The sequence below is a fragment of the Spermophilus citellus genome, assembly GCF_964194105.1.
Source record: "Spermophilus citellus genome assembly, chromosome: 2".
Taxonomy (NCBI): Eukaryota; Metazoa; Chordata; class Mammalia; order Rodentia; family Sciuridae; genus Spermophilus; species Spermophilus citellus.
The window spans coordinates 78,362,090-78,374,398 of NC_138183.1; the positions used below are offsets into that span (position 1 = coordinate 78,362,090).

The 12,309-nt window shown below is 40.7% G+C and overlaps 1 protein-coding gene across 5 annotated transcripts in view; it reads left to right on the forward strand.

Annotated features, from left to right (window-relative positions):
* Positions 1-285: 285 nt before the first annotated feature.
* The window catches only part of GCNT1 (glucosaminyl (N-acetyl) transferase 1), a 31,903-nt gene continuing 19,879 nt past the window's right edge, over positions 286-12,309 (forward strand). Inside the window, exon 1 of one of the 5 annotated variants that reach the window (XM_081278901.1) lies at positions 286-415. The gene's annotated coding sequence lies outside the window, so the exon portion shown is untranslated. Of the gene's footprint in view, positions 462-7,761; positions 7,795-12,309 lie in introns of those variants that run through there. The other 4 variants (XM_081278902.1, XM_081278899.1, XM_081278900.1 and 1 more) reach the window with 4 other exon arrangements.

The window sequence follows — 12,309 nt, forward strand, 5'->3', positions numbered from 1 at the left end:
AAACTTTTCTTGTTTTGAAAACATACATTCATTTTTAAAATCACACAAGCAGCACTTCTCGCATTTCCGCCTCCGAGAAAGGAGCTATAACATTTTTTTTTTTTTTTTTTAAGACACTTAGCTCTTAGGCTGAGAATCAAAGAATCCTGGGCGCTTTAGGAAGAAAGGGAGCACTTGGACGCTCGCTCTCATCTTGGACCACAGTAGTGTCCAGAGGGCGCCCTGACCTCAGTTTAGAGCAGCGCGCCCCCAGCTCCAGCCGGCGCAGGTGGGCGAGGCGGGTGTGAGGTGGGTCCGCCCGGGGTAGGCGGGGCCTTGAGGGGTGGGCCCAGGGGCGTGGCGCCGGCGGGAAGATCTGGAGGCGCTAGCCGCGAGCGCACAGGGTACCGCGCGCGAGGAGCGGCCTTGTGCTCAGGTTAGGGCATTTTTTTGAGCGTCGGGACCAGAAACGCTCGCTCCAGGTAACCAACTCCTCAGCAGCTCCTTAGCCTGGCCTCCGGGCAATGAGCGAGGACTGGGAAGGGTGCGAGCCGGCTCTTGGCCAGGGCCCTTCTGCTCCATGCTGGATGGGCTCTGCCAGGGAGAGGAAGCGGAGGTGGGGCGGGAGAGAGCGGAACCCACCCACGTTCCGAGTGTGCTGGGAGCTGGGGATGGAATCATCGCGTCCTCTCTCGACCCTCCTTTTCCGTCCCGGGACTGGGACGCCGGTACCCAGTGTCACCTGGAAGTCACTTCCAGGAGGTGGAAGTCTCTTTCTCGTTGGTCCTCGAAGAGAGTAGGAGCTGAGAAATGGGAGGGCATGGATAGACAAGGAGCGAACAGTTGCTATCCTCTCTTGGGTACCAGGAGCTTTAACTTTAACTCCGTTTAACCTAACCACAGCCCAACGGAGAGGCATTATGACCCCGTTTTACTGATAAACTCGATGCTGAAATAATGACTTGCACTGTGCTAAACAATTAGAAACAGAAATGCTATTCTGTCAGCGGTTTCCAAAGCCCTCTTCCTTCTTGCTCTTCCTCTTTTATTCTCGTGGGAGTCTAGGAACCTCGTGCTGCAGGATCCTTTATAAAAAACAAGCGATTCTTCTTAAACAAATTTTGCTTTTTTTGTTTTGTTTTAGTACTCAATCGCTGAGTCAGTTTCTTGCAATTTCGGGTTATTACCTCTTGAAGTGCAAGAATATCTGGCGCACATCCCCTCGCAGCTCTTTCTCTGGGTCCAGTGTGAAAAAGAGGCACCTCTTCCCGAAGCAGCCTTGGGGGAGGTCCCCTGCAGAACCAAACTGGGAACTGCGTGCGGCCCAGGTGGAGCTAAGTTCTGTGGTCACTTGGCTTCCCATAGATGCCTGTAAACCTTGCCTTAGACGCCGGTTGCCTTATTACTTTTTTTTCTACAGAGAACAGAGTAGTGTTTTTACAAATAATGGAGCAAGAGGCAAGGTGGAAGGATATATGGTGTTTGAAGAAAGTAATGGTGCCTTGAGATGTAAAGGCGGCCATAGCTTTTAGTGGCTTCAATTTGGTGAGTAGTAGGGGAGAAACGTGGTCTCTTCCTTTGACATGCTGCTCCCCTTTCAGAGCTGTTCTGAAACTCAGGTTTGTTTTGTCGGAGGGAAGAGAAGGAGTTAATGGTTTTCAAAGATCAGTGTAAATTACCTGCTTGAAGCTTAGACCATTGCTGACAGGTCCTCCTGCAGGAAGTTATTATAACAGATTTCATTTATGGCAGGGAAGAAAACTGTGTGTGGGTATAATTTCTTACTGGTGGTTTTTAGGCTTTCAAAGTAATAGTTTTGGGAAATCTTGATTTCTTAGAAATGGCTAGCTTCTTTATCCTTAAATACAATGTACTACACTGTGAATTTTCTTTTTTGTTGGTAGATTATATTTATACATAAATAATGGGATTCATTGTGCTATATTGCTACATGCCTGCTAATTTACTTTTTATTTAAATTGGGGATTGAACCCAGGAGTGCTTTACCACTGAGTTATATCTCCAGACCTTTTTAATTCTTGTTTTGAGACAGGGTCTCACCAAGTTGCTGAGGCTGGTCTCAAATTTGTGGTTCTTCTGCCTCAATTTCCCAAGTCACTGAGATTATGGGCAGGTGCCACCATGCCTGGTGTGAATTAATTGATTAAATAATGTTTGTAGTACTGGAGACTGAATTCAGGACTCATGCATGCTAGGTAAATGCTTTACCATTGAGCTACATCCCCAGCCTGTGAATTTATTTTTTAAAAGAGTTTTGTCGGTAGATGAAACAGGTTGATTTCCCAGCCCCCTTATTTCATGGTGAGGATTTGAAGGTTGTTTGCCACCCTTTCTGCATTTCTTTCAACCTGACCCTCTTACCTTCCATTCCAAATTTTACTGGATTCCATCCTTCACCCTTGATTAATTGTAACACTACTTTAGTCACAAGTTGCTACTCTTCCATTTGTAATTTAGTTGCTTGACAGTAAAGAAATACTTTCCCCTAAAGTGGGGTTCACAAAATCATTCATCTACAGGAACAGAATAGGTAATGCACAAGAGTGCTTGTTGGGAGACCAGGTGACCTGCAGAGGATCTGCTAAATCTATGTGGGTATTGGCCACTTCCACCTGTAACCATGTAGGAATTTTGGTTCATTGTGGCTTGATCTTCTCTTTATATTTTTTCCCCCACAAAAGTAGCTAAAAAATCTTTTATCTTTTTTTTTTTAAAGAGTAGAACCTGATTTAAAATTTTTTTTTTGTTGTTGTTGTTAATGGGCCTTTATTTTATTTATTTATTTGTGGCGCTGAGAATGGAACCCAGTGCCTTACATATGGTAGGCAAGTGCTCTACCACTGAGCTATGACCCCAATCCGTGGAACCTGATTTTAAATGTTAACTTTTTAAATACGAAGACTCAAACCTGATTTTGTTCATGCATAATCCATTTGGCAATTTCTGCCTTAGAAACTACTGTTTATACATAATAATTACATTCTCAAGTAAATGGAGAATTCTGAATTATGATATAAATATTGTGTATTTTTCATGAAATGAGGTGGTAAGAAATAGAAATTAGTACTGTTGGGAATGATCTCGTTTGATTATCAAATGCTGTTTTCTGTGAAAAGTGTGTCATATTTAGGTTGCATTGAATAATAATCTTTCATGGGGACAACTAAAGACAACTTACCACTTTATTAATATTCATTATAGTAAACAATGTACTCTTGGTTCCAGGACAAGATGTTAGATGCTTAACTCCCTGTGTTAAAAAGGGAATTCCCTACTGACTGTTCATATAGATCAAGTGTGGTATGTTCTTGGGGGGACTGTCTGCATTCTTGGCGTTGATACTGGAGGCATGGCTAAGTGTTGTCTTGTTTCCTTGTTGCCTATCTGAGGCAAATGTCATGTATGTTCAGAATAGTATTTCCAAACTTTGGCACTTCTGACACTTTTAGCCAAATAATTTTTTGTGGCAGGAGATTGTGCTGTACGTTGTAGGACTTTTAACAGCATCCCCGGCCTGTGCCCACTAGATGCCAGTAGCACCCTCCCCCCAGTTATAACAACCCCTAATATCTACAAACTTTCCCAGGGAATGAAGTCACACCTGGTTGGGGGGTGGGGAAGTAGGCCAGTATTTAAAATGTTCCAGACATTCGTGAACTAGACTACAGGTTACATACAATGAAGTTTCAAACTTCCAGTAATTAGAAAAGCTATTTGTAAATTTAAATAGTTGTCCTTTTAAAACATTTTTATTTTATAGATTACTAAACCAGTATTCTCTGTGAATGGCAGATGTGTTCTGCCAAGTTTTATTATCTCCAAAGAAATTTCAAGTGTTCAATGTATTTAATAAATTGTTGTTCTGGTTTAGATATAAGGTGCCTCCAAAAGCTCATGTGTGAGGTGATTCAAGAAAGCTTAGGTGAAATAATTGGATTAGGAGAGCTTTAACCTAATAAGTGCATTAAACCATTGATAGGGGTTAACGGGGGGGGGGGGGGGGGGGGGTAACATAGGCAGGTAGGGTGTGGCTAGAGGAGGTGGGTCCCTGGGGGTGGGCTTTTGGGTTCCATATTTTTCTCTGATCTGCAGAGCTCTCTGTTTCCTGATTGCCATGCCCTGACTGCTTTCCTCTGATGCACCCTTCCACCTTGATGTTCTGCCTCATCTTGGACCCAGAGCAACGGAGTGGGCCACTTGGTCTGGACTGAGACCTTTGAAACTGTGAGCCCCAAATGAACTTTTCCTCCTCTACATTGTTCTTGTCAGGCCTTTTGGTCACAGCAGTGAAAAAGCTGACGAAAGCAATAAGCTTGAAATGTTGGAAACTAAAAAGGAACTCTAAACTAATTTTTGTTTCCTCCTTTTAATTCTTGATATCTTTTAAGTTTTTAAGGTCATGAGGTATCAATAGACCAGGCTTATCAATTTGTAAAAATTCATATAATCTCTAATCTGAGAACCCCAAGCAAAAAATAAACAAAAATTCCAATACTGAGATTTAGTGCAATTAAATTAAGTGCAGAGTAAAATCCATTTTTAAGAAAAATTAAACTCATTTTTAACTAACAGTAATAACTGAAAGTTTCATGTATTTCTGTAGGCTAAGAAATCCCAATTTTATGAAAAGAAGCTCTGTGTGATCTACAGCTCATATCAGAAAAAAAGGTCTTAAAATTTTAACCTTCTTTATTAGGCCTTAAATAAGCTAGAGAGGTAAAGAAACACAGCCATGCTTATTAAAGATGCACTCTTAACTAGGGATCGACTAATTTTCAAGCTAATTTGCAAAATTCAGGACTGGCTAACATAATTTGTGGGGCTTCTTGTTTTTTTTTTAAAAAAAAGTTAAGAATTTCAGGGTGGTGACACAGAGCCTTAAGCCAAGTACAGGGCTCTGCGTTACTATATGGGCTATACAGCCATAAAGCTGGCCCTCATAAAGTTCTTTGCCTCCTATCTAAAAGGAAGGCTGTGATCACAAATGCAGATCTAGAAAATGAAGTGTTGCTACTGCCATGGAACACCTGGAGTTTCTGACTCATTGATTACACTTTCATTTCCAATCAGGAATCTGTAGCTATATAGTAATCAGTGCAATAAAGTTTACTAAGAAATCCTCCCATGACTAATTTTTCTTTTGCTAAAGAGGTGGCCACATTGTTGCTTAGGTTTCTGGGTACCTGGGCTACGTATTTATTCAGGCATTCTCTGATCAACTCTTCAACTGAGCATCTGTTCCATGTCAGGCATTGCTGACTCTGGGTGACAGCTGTGAACAAGACAGTGTCTTTCTTTATGCGTCATCTAGTCTGGTGACTAGAGGAGTGGGCAGACAGGCACACCATCGCACAGGCTACACAGTCTTCAGTGGTGCTTCAGAAAAGCACAGGGTGTGGGAGAACATGCAACCTGGGCATCTAACCTGGTTTAGGGGAAGGAGACTGCTCAGGGAAAGTCTCTCCTAAAAATCATTATTTAACATAAGACCTGAAAAATGAGTAGAAAATAACCTAATAGCAGGGTGAATTTCCACGAAGAAAGAATTGAGAGCTAGAGGGAAATGTGACTGGGGAGTGAGGGCTCTTGGTTCATTTTTAGGATTTTGAATTTTAACATCATGGTGGTGGGAACCCACTAAAGGATTTTAAATGGGAAGTGAGATAATTTGATTTATGTTTTTAAAATGATCACAGCTGTTGCTTTTATGATGTCTTTGTATAAGCCAGAAAAAGGGGTTCATTCTGGGTGGACCAATTTAAAAAGATGGACCACTTAGACCCAGTGAGACCAGGACAAAAGGTATCAGTCCCCTCTGCTAGTCGCATAGTGCTGGCACAGCATGTGCAATCATATATGGACACCCTGGGGTGGTGGCAGGGGATGGGTGTGAGCAAACAGTGCCAACTAAGGCTTTCGAACCCAGGGATGGTGTCGTGGCATTGAATAAAATTTAATGGCAGAGAGATACTGAGTTTGAGTTTGTAGTTAAAATCAGTAAGAAGGAGGTAGTTATTTGGATATGGTTGATAGGGAGATAATGAAGATGATTCAAACGTTTCTGGCACAAACAACTGAGAAGCGTGTGATGTTGAAAGCACTTACGATGTTTGAGAACACCGGAGGAGGACTAGGTTGGCACTGGGTGGGAGAGGGGAGGTAATTCCATTTGGAGTATGTTTTGCTTATAAGATGTCCTGATAGAGACCTGGAGTAGGTATCTGGAATTCATGAAGAGATCTCAGGTAGAAATATATGTGTGAGAGCTGTTGAATATAAATATTCATTGCATATAAAAAAGAGCACCCAAAGAGATGAGTAGAGTGAGAAGAGAAAGGGGCTGGCCCCACAGCATCCCACCATTCTGTTTGGAGAGGAGGAGAAGCCAGATTAAGACAACTGAAGTGAAAGGTACATTTTCAGGATAGGGAGGAAATCTGGGGTCTGTGGTTTTCTGTGTGTGTGTGTTTGGATTGAGATGGCAGAAAATGCACATGTTCTAATGCCCCCTCAGAAGTTCAGATATAGCAAGAGGCTAAAGATGCAGGAGAGAGAAATAAATGAAGATTTCAGAGAAGATGAGAATTTGGGCAGATGATTGGTCTGTGATAGAGGAGAGAGGGAAGGGATGGGTACAGACAGATGCCTTTGATTTGGGAGCCAGGATTGCAAGACTTTGCTTTTCTCTAAAGAAAGAGGTAAAATTATTGTTGGAGATTGCTGCATTTGTGTATGCAGTGAGATATTCTTCAAGCAGTGCTTATTGAGCATTTTGTTTCTTTCAAGTTGTTTTATTTTTGTAGTACAGGGGACTGAGCCCAGGGCCTCCCACACGCACAAACGTGGTGCTACTGAACTACACCCCTGGCCCAATTGAGCATTTTCCAGTCCAAGCTTCATTATTGGCTGTGTGGAGAGTGTTATGAATAATGTTGATGGCCACTAATCTTGGCCTGAAAATAGCCTCCTACCACGTTTTCTACAGACTACTTCCTGTCTTTTTAAGATTTTTGTTTTATTTTTTGCGATGCTGGGGATTGGATCCTGGCCTTAGGCACACTAAGCAAGTATTCTACACAGAGCTATGTCTCTAGCTGTCCTGTTCAAAAAGAAAAAAGAAAAAAGATTTTTCCATCGGCCCCCCACACAATATATACAATCTTCCCAGTTATCAGCATTCCCCAGGAGAGGGGCACATTTATTTTAATATCATACAGAATATTATTTCACTGCCCCTCTAAAATCATACGTGTTCCACCTATTCATCCTTCCCTCAAGCTAACTCCTTAAACCACTTACCATTTTCCTGTCTCTTCAGTTTGACCTTTTCCAGAAGGTCATATAATTCAAGTCATACAGAATGTAACATTTTAAACTGATTTCTTTCACTTGCAAAGGTGCATTTAAGTTTCTTTCATGTCATTTCGTGGCTTGATAGCTCTACTTCCTGCCCTTGACCTTATACTTGATGACTAAAGGGAGTAGTACTCCACACAAAGCTGAGTCTTCTGATGGACTTGAACTCCACCAGAGGTGAGGCTCCTGGAGGGGAAGGGCCTTTTCAAATCCTTTCCTCACCAGGCAGGTTCAAGTGCAGGGTAATGGCTTTCAACATTAGTTATACATTAGGAACATGTGGGAAGCTTTGAAAAATTCTGCTGCCCAGGTCAAACTCCAGACCAATTTCATCAAATCTCTGGCAGGGGAACTCAGTTTTTAGTGTTTTATTGAAGGCTTTCCTGTGGTTTGAGCATACAGCCAAGGTTGAGAACCACTCATCCAACTTGGACCCAGGTAAGGTTAAAACCATTCTGCTGTATTGAGCTGTAGCTCCTGATGCTTGGCCCTTACTGTATTTGCCAATTGTGTAAAGCAGAAAAAGAGATTGAGCTATTCGTGAAATTGGCATCCAAATTGTGAGCTATTCATATTGGCATCCAAAACAGGATGCAAAGGATAGTCCTTTGGAGTAGTGATGGGAAATATAAGAACTCTTTATAATTTTATACACACTTAAGAAAGAAATCCGATCGTTTTTTATATTTAAAGTCTGGGTTGCCAATGGTGCCTCTGTTAGTTAGTCTTATGTCCTGTAAAGTGAGTGTGGCTTCCTAAAGTTGAGAGGGAGCCAGGGACTCCTTGCTTGGGTGTGGCATTGCTCACCTGTCTATTAAGCTTATGATGAGATGGTGCAAATTATGAACTACAAAGTACCATTGAGTGGTTTCATTTTATAAACACCAAGGCTTTAAACCAGAGCATCTCTCCACCATTTAGTCCTTGGGGGTGTTACAGGTATACTGAGATCTTGCTTCTCTCTCAGCCCTTACCTTTCAGCCAAGTAGTTCATTAGTTGCCTTTTTGGATATATGTTGTGGCATGAGACAGAACTGGGGGAGGAAACTGTAGATTAGATTTCGGAGGCCCTGTAACTGATCTGTTTAATGCTGTGGAGAAGGAGAATGGCCATCTAAGGTGTATCTTCGAGTATCCCTGGTTCTCTTGTTGCCACTTGCCTAGGAGTGGCTAAGTTCCTAGGTACCTACATTTTTCTCTAACAAAAAGACAGTTTTACATCTGCTGTTTTTTTTTTTCTTTCCCCCAGTTTTGTTATGCCCATCATAAGTATTTTGCGAAGAAAGGAAAAACTAAGGTAAATGTGAGGATCATACAATTAGACCAAGAGGGATTACTTTTCAAAAGAAATTTCTAGTTGGTCATGGTGATACATGCCTGTAATCCCAGTGACTCTGGAGGCTGAAGCAGGAAGATTGCAAGTTTCAGGCCAGCCTCAGAAACTTTGTGCCCTGAGCAACTTAGAACCTGTCTCACTAAAATATAAAGTACTAAGGATGTGGCTCAGTGGTAGAGCGCCCCTGTGTTCAATTCAAAAACAAGAAACAAAAAAAAGAAAAACAACAACAAAACCCTGCCACTTTAAGGCATTTGGAATGTTTTTGTTGTAATGTGAACATGTTGCCAAAAAATATTGTATTATTTGTTGTCAAAACTCTTAAAGAGCCGAGCATGATGATGACCACCTGTAATCTCAGAAGTTTAAAAGACTGAGGTGGGACGATTACAAGTTCAAGGACAGCCTCAGCTATTTAGCAAGGCCCTGAACAATTTAGCAAGACCCTGTCCCTAAATAAAAAATAATAAGGACTGGGGAACAGCTAGGTGTCAAAGTATCCCTGGGTTCAATCTCTAATACCAAAAGAAAAAAAAAACTCTCAAAGAAAAAAAAAATATTAAGAACTTGAAACAATTGTATACTTTGAAAGTCTTTTAGGAAGAATATTAATGAGTTTTGAAACCATTTGTTAAATATGTAATACCTGCTGGCTATTTCATTGTACCTGATAATTAATTGAAACTTGCCAGTGTTATGCTTGAATTTGGGACCCCCAAAAGACCACCAGAGACCAAGATCGATGTAAACAGCAAAGAGGTATTTATTGTGAGCTAGCTCGGTCCTCTTTGCACACACAGCAACTGGTGACGCTGAGAGGCCCCGAGCCCAGGGTTTGCAGCAGTTTTAAACATTCTTTGGAGAAGGCAGGGACCCCCACATACATCATAGCATCTCTTAGAAAATCATCACACACCATGGGAAAATCAAATAACAACTCTAAAACATGATTAGCACATTCACTGGCGGGAACAAGTTGCATAAGGGTGATTGGTTACTACAAGAGGGGGATTCATTTGAACTGATTGGTTTAAGCCAAGAGGGGTGTTTGTGCTGAACTACATGGTTTCCCAACGTGTTATCAACCACCATAAACTACTGGGAGGGTCATCTAGCATCCCAGATATTTCCCTGTCTCATGCTGATTGGTGGCTGCTAGGGGGTTGCTATGGATCCCCACCTAGCCTGACTGAGTCAGGGACACCTGGCGCAGCAGATCTCTCCTGTTATTTGTAGATAAACCACTTAGCAGGGTGGGAATGTGCCTAGGGGTGATCTGTGGGTCTTTCCAAGGACAAAAGCCATGTCCTTCCTTGGACAGGCTTTGCTCTGAGGTAGAGGCTGGTTTTTCACAACAACAACAACAATAATTATTATTATTTAGGTAGCAGAACCAAGAGCGTACTACTGTAATTAAACTAATACGTTCACACATGTCATTTTAAAATAAACAAATTGAGGGCATGTAAATCTTTTACTCTTAGGGTCTATACTAAAAATCTTTGCAAGCTTGTAATTTGAAACACATTGAGTCATATGTTTAAGTGCATGTATATATATAACTTTGAAGTCAAATGTAATTCTATACATATGTAATGTGTGGAATATAAAAAGTCAAATGTAATTATGTATATACATAATATAAAAATGTAAATATATATGTTCATGCATATTTTTAAGTATATCAAATGCAAATATATACATATATTTATTTGTAAATAAGACAATTTAAAAACTTCCTCGCTGATTAAAAGTATAAGCTGATTTAAACTGGTAAAACTGATTTAAAACTGCTTCTTCCTAATGATATACTCCTGAAGTTTATCCCGTAGAAAATAAAATTGCTTCTGGTTTCAATGGCACATTCCTATAATCCCAGCATTTTGGGAGACTGAGGCAGGAGGATCAAAAGTTCAAGACCAGCCTGTGCCACTTAGCAAGGGGCTAAGCGATTTAGCAAGACCCCATCTTTAAAAAAAAAACAAAAAACAGACTAGGGATGTAGCTCATTGGTAAAGTGCCCCTGGGGTTCAATCCCCAGTATCAAAGGGGAAGAAAAAAAAAGAGGAGAGAGAGAGAGAGAAAAGAATATTACTACTAGAGTAAAAGTGTTCAAATTATGAAAAATGATGAATAGTGTCTTCTCATTAAATGTGTTTTTATCATTCTATAATGTATATATTTAACAAAGTATCACATCATGTCTTGTAAATATACATAATTATTTATCTGTTAAAAATAAACATATATAAACCTTTAAGCAAGTTTCTTTAAACCTGGGCATCCAGAAATCTTGGAGTTCCTCCTGGGAAGGTTGAGGTTTTCAGTGATTTAAGCATTGGGCTTGGGATGTCTTCTTTCATCCACTGGCTTCAAGTGCTGTTGTCCTCATAGCTTTTGTTGGGAACCAGTCTGAGCCGATTTGGGGTTTTTTATAAACAGATTTGTAAGGCTGCAAGTCTCTGGCAGCTGTACTAGAGCAGGTGACAGTGAATGGTAAAGTCTTAGATTGGGGGGTTCCCATGAACACTGCCCACGAACTTAATGGCAACAGGATTCGGCTGACCATAGAACTGGAGGCAGGTAATCAGATCTCACTTCTGTTAGGTTAACCAACAAAGCCACTGAATTCACCAACAGAGGACCCAGTTCAAACTCTTCCTGCTAATTAACAAAACCTCTGGTTCCTGATTTAAAGGAACAGATGTAGTAGCTGCTGCTCAAGTGTGGCTGATTCTGGGATGTGTTCCTGTGTGAGTCTCTTGACCCTGAAGCCCCACAGGGTAAATAGATGAAAACCCGCATGTGTATATCTTACTGGCTGTGATGTTAAATGTCCTTTTTTTTTTTTTTTTTTAGTTGTTATTTGGGGATTTTGTTTTTTATTTTTTGTAGTGCTGGGGATTGAACCCAGGACTTCATGAAAGCTAGGCAAGTGCTCTACCACTGAGCTAAGGCCCCAGATCCCTGCCAAACATTCTTAAAGTAAATTATAGACAATATCAATATTGATTACTTTGTGTCTGAGAACTTGTATGTTCTGTAAAAATATGAGGCATGGCTACGAATACAGGATTTTAAAAACATGTGTAAATGGAAATGAGTACCTTTACAGTAAATATTTCATATCCACAGATATTTCTGGCCATTTTGAGAAATATCCTTTCAGCTAAATTGAGTTCAGTAGGAAGGGGCCCAGTTTCTGATGATTTTAGAACATGAACGAAATTAATATTATCCTGATAAATCAATTATGTTTAGTAATATATCCAAAATAAATTGTAAACACTTTAAAAAAAATAACAGACTTCTTGTTGGATTCATACAGAAATTTTTTTCTTATGTTATAAAGCTATCTGTATTGAAGAAGGGAATGAAAAGAGGGAAGCAATGTTTGACTGATATTGACCACAAAAAAAATGTCAAGTTTCTCATGTGTGGTTATGTGTGTGGCCCCATCCTCTAAGGCCCAGCAAGAACTAGAATTGAGCTGAGGAAATTAGGTCGTGTGAAAGATATATACCAACCAGTGTAAAGTTTCCACTGTGGTTATCCTTAGTCTTCCACTCCATCTTGACCCTTATAAAATACCTATGCCCCTGGGCCTCAGCTTTCTC